The sequence below is a fragment of the Lepisma saccharinum genome, chromosome 8, assembly GCF_977018435.1.
Source record: "Lepisma saccharinum chromosome 8, izLepSacc3.1, whole genome shotgun sequence".
Classification (NCBI taxonomy): domain Eukaryota; kingdom Metazoa; phylum Arthropoda; class Insecta; order Zygentoma; family Lepismatidae; genus Lepisma; species Lepisma saccharinum.
Genome location: NC_139236.1, coordinates 47843744 through 47856429, shown reverse-complemented (window position 1 = coordinate 47856429; position 12686 = coordinate 47843744). Strand labels below are relative to the sequence as shown.

Below are 12686 nucleotides of genomic sequence, written 5' to 3'. Positions count from 1 at the left end.
GTTTTGTAAAAATGCCCTCGGGAATTTCCCGTGAAAGTATGACCCCCCTCAGATTGATTTGCCTACACTTACAAAAGCCACTTCTGTGAGATTGTTGTCCATAAGCTTGTCAAAAATATGGCCTTCTTGATATTGTTTATTGCTACACTTAAAACTAAGCCAAGATACACCCATCTACACCCACCCACACCCACCTACACTCACCCACACCCACCCACACACACATATATTTACTTCCGGTTTACTTCCGGTCCACTTCCGGTCACTTCCGGTCCACTTCCAGTCCACTTCCGGTTCACCCACATCCCGTCCACTTCCGGTTCACTTCCGGTTTAAGTTCAATTGGACACCAGGCTCAACTCATATATCTACTAAGACAATGTACTAAGACAATGTAATAAGCAGAAGCCTTCTAGAATTGCTCTGTGACTCTCTCATTTCTTACATCATAAACATATGATTTTTCACCTATAAGAATAACACTACATATGGTGTCATCAGGGAGTGTATCGTGGAATTCACAGATAATTTTAATGTTTGTCCTGTCGTTAACCACAACCTGTTTTCTTTTTGAGGTGTTGATTACAAACATGGGTCTCTGTGCTTTGAATTCATCTGGTGTGTAATACATGTCAGTATTGCCAGTAGTGACCCTTTTGTATGCTGTAAATGCTTCATATAATTTACGCAAATCATCCTTGGACATGTCTAAATTATAATTTTCTCTAGGGAACACCTCATTTCTGCCATTTTTAAGATATATGTTCTTGATGTTGCAGCTATCAAAATTTACTTGAATTTTTTTCCTGATTATTGTGTCTTCCAGTCTGAAACAATACCACCACAAAATCTGGCATGTCATATTGTATACTGGAGAATGAATTTGTAGCATCAAACTCATAATAGGTACCAGTGGCAGGTTTCTGCACACATTGATATGTATAAAATTGTAAAGGCACCTGTGGATTTTTTAGGATATCAGCTTTGTATTTAAGAGCAAATCTGGCTTCATATTCAACAACTGGAATTCTTAGCTCCATAGTCTGAATAAGGCACTTGCCTTCATCAGGTAGGGTATTAGGCAGAGCTTCCCCGGTAGAGTTTAATGTACTGTACCTCATCAAAGCATTATTATCATTGGCAGCTCTTTTAAATGTAATTCTTAAACCACCCTTCCACATAATGTCTTTGTAATCTGAGAAGAATCCTGGCAACAGGCGCATGGGAAACAGCACTGTGTGGCTTTTAGATATAATTTTATCACCAGCCTCGGTTTTGGATAATATTAGTGTGCCCAAAGCTGTAGAGGTAATGCCAGGGTAATCTACTCTGTTTATAACAACACCATGTTTTCTGATCTCAATTTCAGAGAACAGATGTGGCACAAAATTGTCTACCAATCTTATATTTGAATTTGCAGGATAATGTGTACCATCGAGCTTTACAACATCAAACTTGATGTAAAGATCTGCTGTTTGAAGGTGTATAAAGCCATCCCCTACATCAAGATCAACCTCAATCTCAGTGTTGGGTTGATTTAAATTTGCAAATGTCCTCCTGTTTGGGGGGAATGATTGTAGCTCATAACTCTCAATATTTTCCATTTTTTTGTATGTATTTTTATTTAAATATTAATTTCTATGATTGCAGTTGTTGTGGCTCCAGCAAAATCAACTAATTCTTCTTTTTCATTAGTGACCATCAACTCAATGTAATCTATTATATTATGGCACACAGGAAAATATAATGTTGGTGATGGAGTGTAGATGATGGGCTCCATAAATTCAAAGTTAGGTTTGAATGTTGCAATGATGCCAGTTTGTTTGTGAGTGCCTATGCCATTTGATTTGGTGATCATACCCTCGGCCACATTACAGTGAATATTTAGAGTCTCTATGGCTAAGAATTTAGGTATATTAATAGCAGTGTGTTTGATGGCTGGTTCAAGTTTTGTGTTGTTCTCAAAGCCTAACAGCTCTCCTATAGTACCCAAATCCACTGTCTCTGTAGCAGATACAATCTCTACTCTGTGAGTGACAGAATTTTGAGTTAACACTATACCTCTGAGTAACTGAGCATTTAGAGTAGATAGATTATATTGCCCTGGAGTGATGACAATGTTTTGATCACCAACTGCAATTGTGTTGTTGTGGTGTGTAATATTAGGGATCAAGTACATGCCATAAAATGCTCTGAGAGCTATTGTTTTGGGATACACTATATCATCATGTAATCTAAGTTTCAATATTGAATTTTGGCTGGTGAGATGGAATACCCCCATGATGTTTTAAATACCACAGGGCCTTTTGAAAATCTTCAATTGATGGTTTATTTATTTGAGACAGATATCTAAGAACAGATAAACACAGATGTTCACAATTATCATCTTTGAAATTTTGAACACGGGCATTATTGTAATAAAGATTAGTTGATTTTAGATATTTTATTAAATTTTCAGGTGGAATACCTCCAAATGAATCAAACACAAATGCCTCATCTTTTAAATATTTAAGATAACAGATCCAGTGAGTACCCTGATTTTTGTACTTATCCAAATTAACTATGCCACACTCTTTGTTGAGTGGTTGTTCTGGTAAAGAATCAGACATGTACACACCTCTAAAATTTTTGATGCCCAGTGGCTTGATTAAAGCTTCAATATCTTGGTTTGTAAGCGGCTCCTGTTTTTTTTAAACTTATTCATGGCTCTCTTAACACCTTTGCCCTGTTTCTCCATGGCCAGATTATGGCGCTTCATTTCATCTAATTCTGCCTTATTCTTCTTGGCATCTATTACTGTTTTTGCTATAGCAGCTGATCCCCCAGCCAAGCTCCCAACAGTACCAAGTGCTGCTAAGATGGCCGGGATAGTAAATATGAAGCCACCCACATATGATTTTTTCTAGATTGCTGTATTTTTTTTTAATTGAGGGGTACTAAGTAATAATTTCATACCATGGCCCTTGGCAAGACAAGAGCTTTTTTTCTTGCGCTGCTTTTTGGTTAAAAGACTATCAATAGTTTTAAGAGATTTAAGGCCTGCTTAAGGTATCTGATACATAACACCCTTGGCCTTCATCCTAGGTTTATTATATACATATTCACAACCCCCACCCCAGTTTTTGTTTGGTGTTCATAGCTATGGTGGTCCCCAATACTGCTATTCTTCCACTTAAAGAAGCATTTTTGCTTACAAATCTACCAAATGCAGCCTCTTCTAATTTTTTGTCTGCAACATGTCTCTTGTCAAGATCAGAATGAATGTTGTATGCTATGTCATGGTCTCTACAAGCAGCATCTAGGGGATTAACACCAGGATCACCTCTGTTTAATCTATGGTCCAATTTTGTACCGGGACCACAATACTGATAGCCTGGAATCTGTAGTTCAAATGGCAGCTTGTTTATGATGTCATTAACTAGCCCCCGACCCTCAGAGATATTCCAAAATTTAGGTGGTAGAGTATTAATAATTTTTATAAGATATCCAATGCCCTTAGTGTCATTCACTATACAATTAGACAATTTGGTGCTTATCATGTCCTTAATTCCAAACTTTTCATTGTAAAAATTGTGGTTGCCAGCATTTTCCTCCCCAGCTATCACCAGCAACTTATCTACAAGTTTCCTGACATCATCAACCCACACAAATTCTTTAGGCAGGGTGTTGTATTGTTTGATTCCACTACCAGTCTTGATCTGTGACCATATTGGCTTGATTAAGTTGTTGTATTTTGCTCCACTGCTAGACTTGACTCTTTTTTGTGTGGGATCATTGTTCTGGTATAGAGCATCTGATTTTATTAATATTTCTTTGTAATGCTCAAATCTTGATCTGTATAGCTGCCAGGTCTCTTCCTAGTCATCAGTTCCCACAACCCAGGTGTGCCGGGATATTTAACAAAACCACCCTTTTCTCCAAGATGAGATTCTGAATATACAATTATATCATCTCCCATAAATGTTACTCTGAATGCCAATTCTATGAATGATGCTACCATCACGCTCTGTGTCAGCATATAAGCCAAAGACCTCATCTTTGTTGTCTTTAGGTGTGCTTAAATATTTTTGAGCAAGAAGACCCAATTCAATAGGATCCTGAGTAGCTTCAATTCTTCGAGGAGCAACAGGACTAGGTGTATAAATACTGGAAAGTGGGGTGATTGGATAATCTAATATGTTCCTTGCAGCTACAGGTACAAGCTCTGTGATCAAATTTTGATTTTGCTCTGTAACAGTTTTGATATTTTTACCTAATTCACTAATAGCATCAATAATAGGCTGTTCTGTTTGTTTGTGTTGTTCATAAATTCCTCGCTTATGTGATTTCCATCCCTTAAATCTTTTTACAAGATAATCTCTTAATTTAAGATCATCAATAATTGGTCTTTTCATGGTTATTTATATATGTTTCAATGTCTAGAAAATTGTTGATTTTATTTCTGTATTTGCCACTATTGGGTTTTCTTGTCATATCAATTGTGACAAACCCATAACTGTCCTGGTTCCAGCACCTACTGCAAAACTTGGAAAAATCATTGTAGCTCAAGTCCCCACCTACATATTCATCATGTATGTGTTTGAGGTTGGTATGATCTTGATGAAACACACATATAAAATTGCTGTTGTCTCGGATCAGCTGCTTCGGTATTTTTGAAAAAGTCTGTGCCAGGTAGAAGCAATCAATGTTTTTGTGTCGGCCCTGTGTAAAGAAATTTCTAACCTTGTTTTGATTATCCAGTATAATGTCATCAAACACAAGAACAGAATTATCGAGACATTCATGGAGTGGCTTAACATCTGGTTCAAAAGTGGCTATATCCAATCCATCATATAGCTTCATCAGCTGCTGATATTTTAATTGTTCCAAGCTCTTAGAGAAAACATACAAGTGCCTGTTTTTCCAGTCTAACCAGTTGGGTGCCAATAAAAAATTATCAATCATTAGTGTAATTTTACCACAAGCTGATGGCCCAACAATAAGACATCTAATATTTTGAGGCAGCAACTTGCCATTTCTCTTAATCTGCTGTTCAGGTTCTGGCAGCCTTTTTATAACATCCCAGGTGCTCATATTATCACTTTGTCTGCATCGATCCAGCTGTGTTCTGGAAGTCCTAGCCATTTGACAAATAACTTGTTGCCTTTTCTGCGGATGATTTTTTCTATGAGATATGTGTCAGGCTGTTTAGTTTTGTTGAGTTCTTCTTCATAGAACCGGCCTTTGAGAATTTCTCCTCGGTGGTCTTTTATTATATATGTGTTAAGGGTCCCAGGTTTAACTTGAACCACTGTAAATAATTCAGTGCTCCAGTTTCTTGTAAAGCCTCTTTTGAATAAGTGCTTTTTTTGCTGATTCTTACTTGATCACCCACCTTGTATTTGGCTTTTCTTGTTGTTGGCTGGTATCTAGGATAATAAACAGTCCTGATCAATTTTTGCTCATCAGATGAAGTTACTTCAGAGGGTTTCATGTTGATTGTGGAATGGACCGAGTTGTTATATTTATGTAGAAGTTCTGGAAGAATATTAAGCCATTTATAATTACCTTGAAGTGTAAATTGTTTATACATAAGATTTTTTAGGGTTTTGTTGAATCTCTCTACAATTGAGGCCTTGAGATCACTGTAACTCGAAAAATGTTGTATTGACTGGCTTTTAATAAATTGTTGGAACACAGAATTATAAAATTCTTTGCCATTATCTGTTTGCAAATAGCGCGGTGATCTTCCACTCTGATTGATGATTGTCCTGAAGGCATCTGTAACACATTTTCCAGTCTTGGATTTGAGTGGCACAACTCAGGCAAATTTTGAAAATGTGTCTATGACAGTGAGTAGATACTTGTAGCCCTTGTTGATTTTGTCTAAGTTTTTCAGCTGTCCACTTGCCATCTCAAGCAAGTCGCACTGCCATAAATCATCTATGCCTTTTGTGACTACTGGCAGTCTCTTATAATTATGTCTGGCTTGTCTGTGTAATTCATCAACAATAATTTGTCTAGACATAATATGAAAACAAGAATATTGCAACTATGGGGTGTTCAGCAGCTGATACTACAGGATTTTCTAAATATAATTTGTCTCCTATTTGTATATGAATCTCCAGAGAGCCATCATCTTCAGCATAAGATGTTTCTAATGTATTGGGATCTGTAAAATCCTCTAACTCTACACTGGTGATTTTTGGTTTGTTGTCAGCATTTGTTATTGATAAGGTGGGGTAGTGGTGTGCCTGTGGTTGAAGCCAATATTTGATCTAGATTGGTCTCAGTGTGCCCCCAACAAAAAACTGGTAATAAAATTGAGCAGGGGACAGCATATATATTTTGCCGCCTGGTGTAAATGGTGAATCATATTCTTTGTTGGGGATGCTGTACAATTCAAGAATTACTGTATGTTTTGGATTCTCAATTATGCCGGTTATTTCTTTTTCTGCTGTAAGCAATCTGCTTGTTACAGATTCAAGGTGCTCATTAATAGTCCTAACAACATCATCATGGCCTGGCTTGATTTTTATGTCCACAACAAGTTTCTTGTATTGTTGCACAATCTCTTGAAGCTGGGTGGCAAAAACAGACAGAGCATTTGCTTGATTGGATTCCATGGTCCCTAGCTGTTGCTTGATATTAGCTACAATTTGTTGCAAATTTTCAATAACTGCCAATTTTGAATTTTGAGCAGTAAGATCATGGACCTGTCTTCTGATATCCTCAAACAGGGCATGCAGTTCATTAATATGTTGATTGGTTGGTAGAGTGTCCACTGTCTGAGTAAGTTGTTTGATCTCTGTCTGGATATTCTTGATATCTTCTGATTTCAATATGCGATTCACAGCTCTCTTAATATTTTTAAGTTCCTGTGATGTAGGCAGATTTGATACAATATTTTGCAAAGATTCAAGTGCCAATTTCACATTATTTAATTCAGAAGCATCAGCCACATTTTGCATAGCATTTTGGAGCAGGGCTATATCTGCTTGAGTGGGTGTTGATTGTTGTAAAATTTCAAGCTTTGTTTGGATATCATCGATCAAGTGATGAAAATGAGATAGCTCAGATTCAGTGTTGAGGTTTTCAAGTTTTGTGATCTGTTGCTGGACACTGACAAGTGTGTCTACAATGCCAGGCAAGCGGGATTCTAGAGATTCTTCTACACTTGTCAAATCACTTTGCACTGCTGCTATCGTACCCTCAAGATGGGTTATGGTACTTTGAATTTTTCCAAAATCTTCATATGTTTCAAGTTGCAGCTTAATGTTGGCAACACTCCGAGTTATTGCACTCAAAGCATCAGAAGATGGCAAGTTGTTCATAAAATTTTCAAGTGTCTCAATTTTTCTTTAACCTCGGCTATGGCATTGTTCAAGGGGTCCACATTAGGTATCTGGAGTGATTGAATCTGTTCCTTTAGAGTGGAAATCACTAGATCAAAATCTTCTTGTGATTTTATGCTTTTGACAACTGTTTGGAGCTGTGTCTGGACATTATTTATCTGCTCTTCCAATTGCTGTTTCAATTGCTCAGAGTTGGTGGCCTGGGTCTTAAATTTGGCTTGAAGAGCTGCTACAGCCTCTTCTAAACTTTGAAAATTATCTAATGTGGCCAAATCAGTATATTTCTGAAGCAATAATTTGAGTTCTGAGTCAATTTTAAGAAGAGGGTCCATGCATTGTGATTGCAAATTTGTAATTTCTAGTTGAAGACTGGCGTTCGGTGTGGTTTGTAAAGCTTGTAAATCACTTCTTAATTTCTTGACTCTGACATCAAGCATAAGAATCTCATCACTGTGATCTTCATGCCTTGTATGGCCAAATATATCATTAGGCATTTTGTTTTAGTGGTTATTTATTATTGAATATCTGAATCTTAATTCTATAAAAAAAGGTATAAGCTTGTCATATGATCCAGGGACCTCAATATATAAGCAGTCACCAGCAGAAACAGTATATACAGTGCCAAAAATCATGTTTGAGTGCTTAATTCTATAAATATTTCTCCCTATTGAAACCTTGACATTACCCTCGGGAGTTGTAATAAATTGTAATTGACCACCTACAGGTAATTGGTAATGATTTAAATTATTGTTAAATATGTACAATGTTTTACCTGTTTCATCATCAACATCTGTAAGTATGCTGTTCAGATAAATAATTAACAAAGCACTTAGTTTAGATATTATATCAGAAGAGGGTTGTGGTGTTGGCAGGTCCATAATAGCCTGTTTTTTGAACCCAAATAAATTCATAGGCATGTTTATTTATTTCAAATCATGCTCTGTAATTGGGCATTGATTACCACTTTTCAAATCACAATGACCCCATGATAGAGTATGTATGCCACATGATAAAATGCATCTCTTATCATCATGTGGGTCCAGGGCCACTTTTCTTACAATATTTGTAGACAACAAGTGATCCACACTCTGAATTCTGGATTCTGATGTTCTGATTGTGGTACATGATTTGAGGCAATTTTTGTAATCTTCAAATTCAAGCTCTTTGTCAACAATTACTCTGCCAATGCCCTTGGCTTTTTTTGCAACAGCGCCACTACATGTTTCAAAACTGTACATCTTGGCCCTTAACCCAGAAAATGCCACAATAACATCACCAAGTGTCTCATCTTTTAACTTGCCAGGCACCTTTTTGTTGTGGTGTTTAATTTTTGAATGTTCAGTGGTATCAAAATATTTAAACAATTCAGGCTGTGCTATATCTTGATAAACATCTTCTGTTTGAATATCAAGAACAAAACTATCTGTGTCCATGTACATCAGTTTTACACGATCCTTATAAAAAGGCTTCAACACATTATAATACAATTTTAACATGTGTAATTTGGCCAATTCCAATATCACAGCCCCTAAATAAATAGGCTTATCAAACTTGATCTTTGTTTTTTTCATGTTGAAAAGTGCCATATTCTCATCATAAATTCTTCTATAATTGAAGTTGGGCTTTGCAATCAATTTTTTGCTCCGGCTGGGGTCAGTAATTATTTTAACATCAATATGTTTTCTGACATTTTCAATTGTTTTGCCATACACTGAATTGACCATCAATTTAAACAAGGTCTTATCAAATTGGCTCATTGGAGATGTTCGAAGCTCTGTGTTTGTATCAATATATGGTTTCAACCATCTTGAGTGCCTGAACCTTAAGACTTTTCCAACTTTGGTCACTTGAACACCATGATTCATCAGGAACTGGAGGTTTTTGTAATATATGACATAACCCTGTTTCGGCTCTAGAGTCATCATCAATTTCTTCTGTTTAGAGCCAGGTGAAAACTTAACCTCAGGAATTGGAGGCAGATCAGAAAATGTGTTGTGTAAATTATCAGGAATTGTCAGATCAACCTCTAAGAACAGGCCATAGTTACTGTCATCAAAATCCTTAAGATCCTCAATATTGAAATCTTCAACCCACTCAAGCCCTGCATATGGCAGTTTTTTCATCATAGCATAACCATAGAGGCTGTTTGCATCTACATACAGTATATAATTTGATGGCAGTGCTGGATCATAATCAGGAATATATTTGTTATTTGCTCTGGCATATCTCTGAGAACATTGCACCATACCTCCTCTTATACATTGTTCCATAAACATATACATATCTTGATCCTGGATCAGATCCATTTGCATTTTAGTGTTCAAAAACATTGCAGACCATGCTAGGCCCGGAGCACTGTAAAAATACATTGGATCCAGCTTATAATTTTCCATGGAAGATTTTCTGAATGCCTGCAGTATATCAGCTAAGAGGGTCACATCAAGTTTTAAATAAGCCTTGTGATAATCACGAAATGTCTGGCATTTTAAATTGTTCCACATCAACTGGGCATGGTGATAATCTTCATCAGTGATTCCAGATCCTCTGATTTTGCTGTAAAACTCTTGTTGTGGTGGCAGAGAACACTCATCAAATTTAGAAAAATCTGTAACATAATCATATGGATATACACCCTTCCGCCTAATTAATTTCAGCTCCTGATTTGGAAACAAAGCACATGTGATTTTAATTGATCATCAGATAATTGAGTGGCCAGTGTAGCCAGGCTAGCAGACAGAATTCTGTATGAATCAAGAAACCTTAAGTGAATAGGAACACCATTAACTTTAATTATTTTGCTAATGGCAATATATTTCTCATTATTTTCAGCTAAAATATTTAAAATCTTCTTGTCAAACCCCTCGTACCTGATCAAATGATGAAAATCATAATTGGATGCACCATGGCAAAATATGGTGACAAATTTTGGTCTCTGGATCTTAATATTACAGCTATTACACAGGGCCATTAAGAATTTACCATCTGTATGAGAATGGTGATGCACCTTGATATTTGTATCTGAAAATTCAGAATCACATACCGGGCATTTTTCTGCATTGTTGAAATCTTCAATCTGTTCCTCTGTTAAAGGCAACATGGGTTTTGATTTTAATAAGACATTAGATGCTATGCAACGGCACTCATTTTCTATTCTATCTGCAAATTTTTTGATGGCATCTGCTCCCATGTATAAATCTTTTTTACTAACAACCCCATCCTGTACAACCACATAATAAAAACTAGAAGGTTCATGTAGCTGGTATGATGTAATTGAAGATTCATCAGGATCTGGGCTACAGAATGCAAGAGGTTTGAGATTTGATTCAAAATCACAGACTATATATGCTGGGTGTTCCAACAAGGCTTCAAATTTTTTGAATTTGGCATTTTCATTTGGGTTAGGCATAAGCATATGAACAGGTTTATGGTTGCCACAGTATTTCAGATGCTCAATTAACTTGTTTTTAGCAATTTCTGCATTCTCTTCACAAACACCATTCACCATTTTTCTACCATCAAATACAGTTAAACATCTTCTACGCAACTTCAATATTGTATTGGTTTTGTCTAGTTGTTTTCTGACTAAAGCTTCAAGATTTTGTATCAGAGTATAATGGTGTGTATCATCCCCTTCAATTAAGAGCAGATCAATCGGAACTGCAGAATCATCATCAAATGTACTGATTCTGAGAGGTGTTATCAAGCAATTGCCACGGCCAGTAGAACAAATAAATACATTAATAGATAATTGTTTACCATTAATATCCCTGGCCTTTTTTTTCAAATTTATCAATATTCTGAACAGACATTGGATATTCTAAACCCTCCATTGCCTCATCAAAATCATTTTCATGATGTTTATAAGAAGTTATTCTCTGAGGATTCCTTAAAACTGGATACAAAGCAGCTAAAATACACCACAAAAAGCATTTCTCATCATTATTTTTTTATGTTAACCACGGCTGTTTTGTTTTTAATATTGGCAGGTAAAGGCAAATATGTAGATCCTTGTAATGGGTTGAATTCAGAAATATTAATATATAACTTGTGTGAAGATCCGCATAGGCTCCATCCAGACTCTTTTCCAGCAAATTCAGAGTGTTTAATATTCAATTGATCTATGAAACTGCTTATTATTTTGTCTGAATTTGCATTTGAATATACCGGTACAGTTTCTGTTATGTGGGGCTGTGTAAATATTGTGCCATTTGGTTTCTTATATTGTGTAAACAATTTGAGGGACAGCTTATAAGAGCCATTTTGTGCATTTAGAATTGCCTGCACATCAGGATTTATACTATTCAAAAAATTCTTAATGTCACATCTTGGCTCTGATACAAACCGGTAATCCCTTAATTGGCCATTAAAACTGCTATGGATGGGTTCATAGCGTGGCTGCTTTGCTGCTCTAGCATTAACAGGTGCTTCATGCTTCCTTTTCAGACCAGATGTAGATGGTTGTGGGGGCAATGTTGATGACTGTTCATAACAAATACACTTATGCCATTTGTAATAAGCCTTGTTTAATATTTTATGGCATCTTGGACACATTTTTGTAGCCTTTCTGCATTTCTTAGGGTCACAAATATGCCGGTGTCTAGACCAATTAGAACTAGATATATTTTTTCTGCATTGATTGCAATATTTTTGATTTGGCATTTTTTTTTGTTTATTTATATAAAATTTCCTGGTCCCAAAAAAAAACAGAACTATGGACAATATGCCAAAACAATTATAACAGCAGTTAGTGGATGAGCTGGTGCTTTTATACCCAAACAACAGCAATAACTAGGCTCTGGTGATCCCCAATATAAAATAGTTTTGCTCTTTTATGTTGTACAACACACTTTACCAGGTTTCAAACTTCAGCTGTATATCAGCTGGCAGTGAATATTCTCAAAATCTCACGTGTGGAGATATTATTTTGCCACATGTATTTCAATCTTACATATTTTATCAGGACTCAAACCCAGAGCTCTTGTTTACAAGGCAACAATATTAACACTTTGCCATCAGGGGAGGCCCACACACTCTACCAGGTTTCAGACCTGGGGGCCTCTTGATTACAAGGCAACAAGACTAGCACTTCTCCATAGAGAGGTCTTAAACCCAGAAGCCTTTGATTATAAAGCATATAAGCCATGGGACCATGTCCACATGCAATACACATTGAATATCAGAACCCAGGAGTTATGAGCTCTATATCAGCTAAATACAATTCAAAGTAGGACTTTGAACTGTGCAATGAATATTCTCTTTAAGTCTCACTCGGGTATATATTATCTGAACAAGGCAAAACCTGAATTGGATTTAGGCATATATGTTAACATGCAAGAGTGAAGTTTTATGCTC

The 12686-nt window shown here is 36.3% G+C and overlaps 1 protein-coding gene across 1 annotated transcript in view; it reads right to left on the bottom strand.

The window, feature by feature from the left end:
* Nucleotides 1-12686, bottom strand: part of LOC145991769 (pickpocket protein 28-like) — a 129878-nt gene that overhangs the window by 107815 nt on the left and 9377 nt on the right. The gene's annotated exons all lie outside the window — the stretch shown is intronic.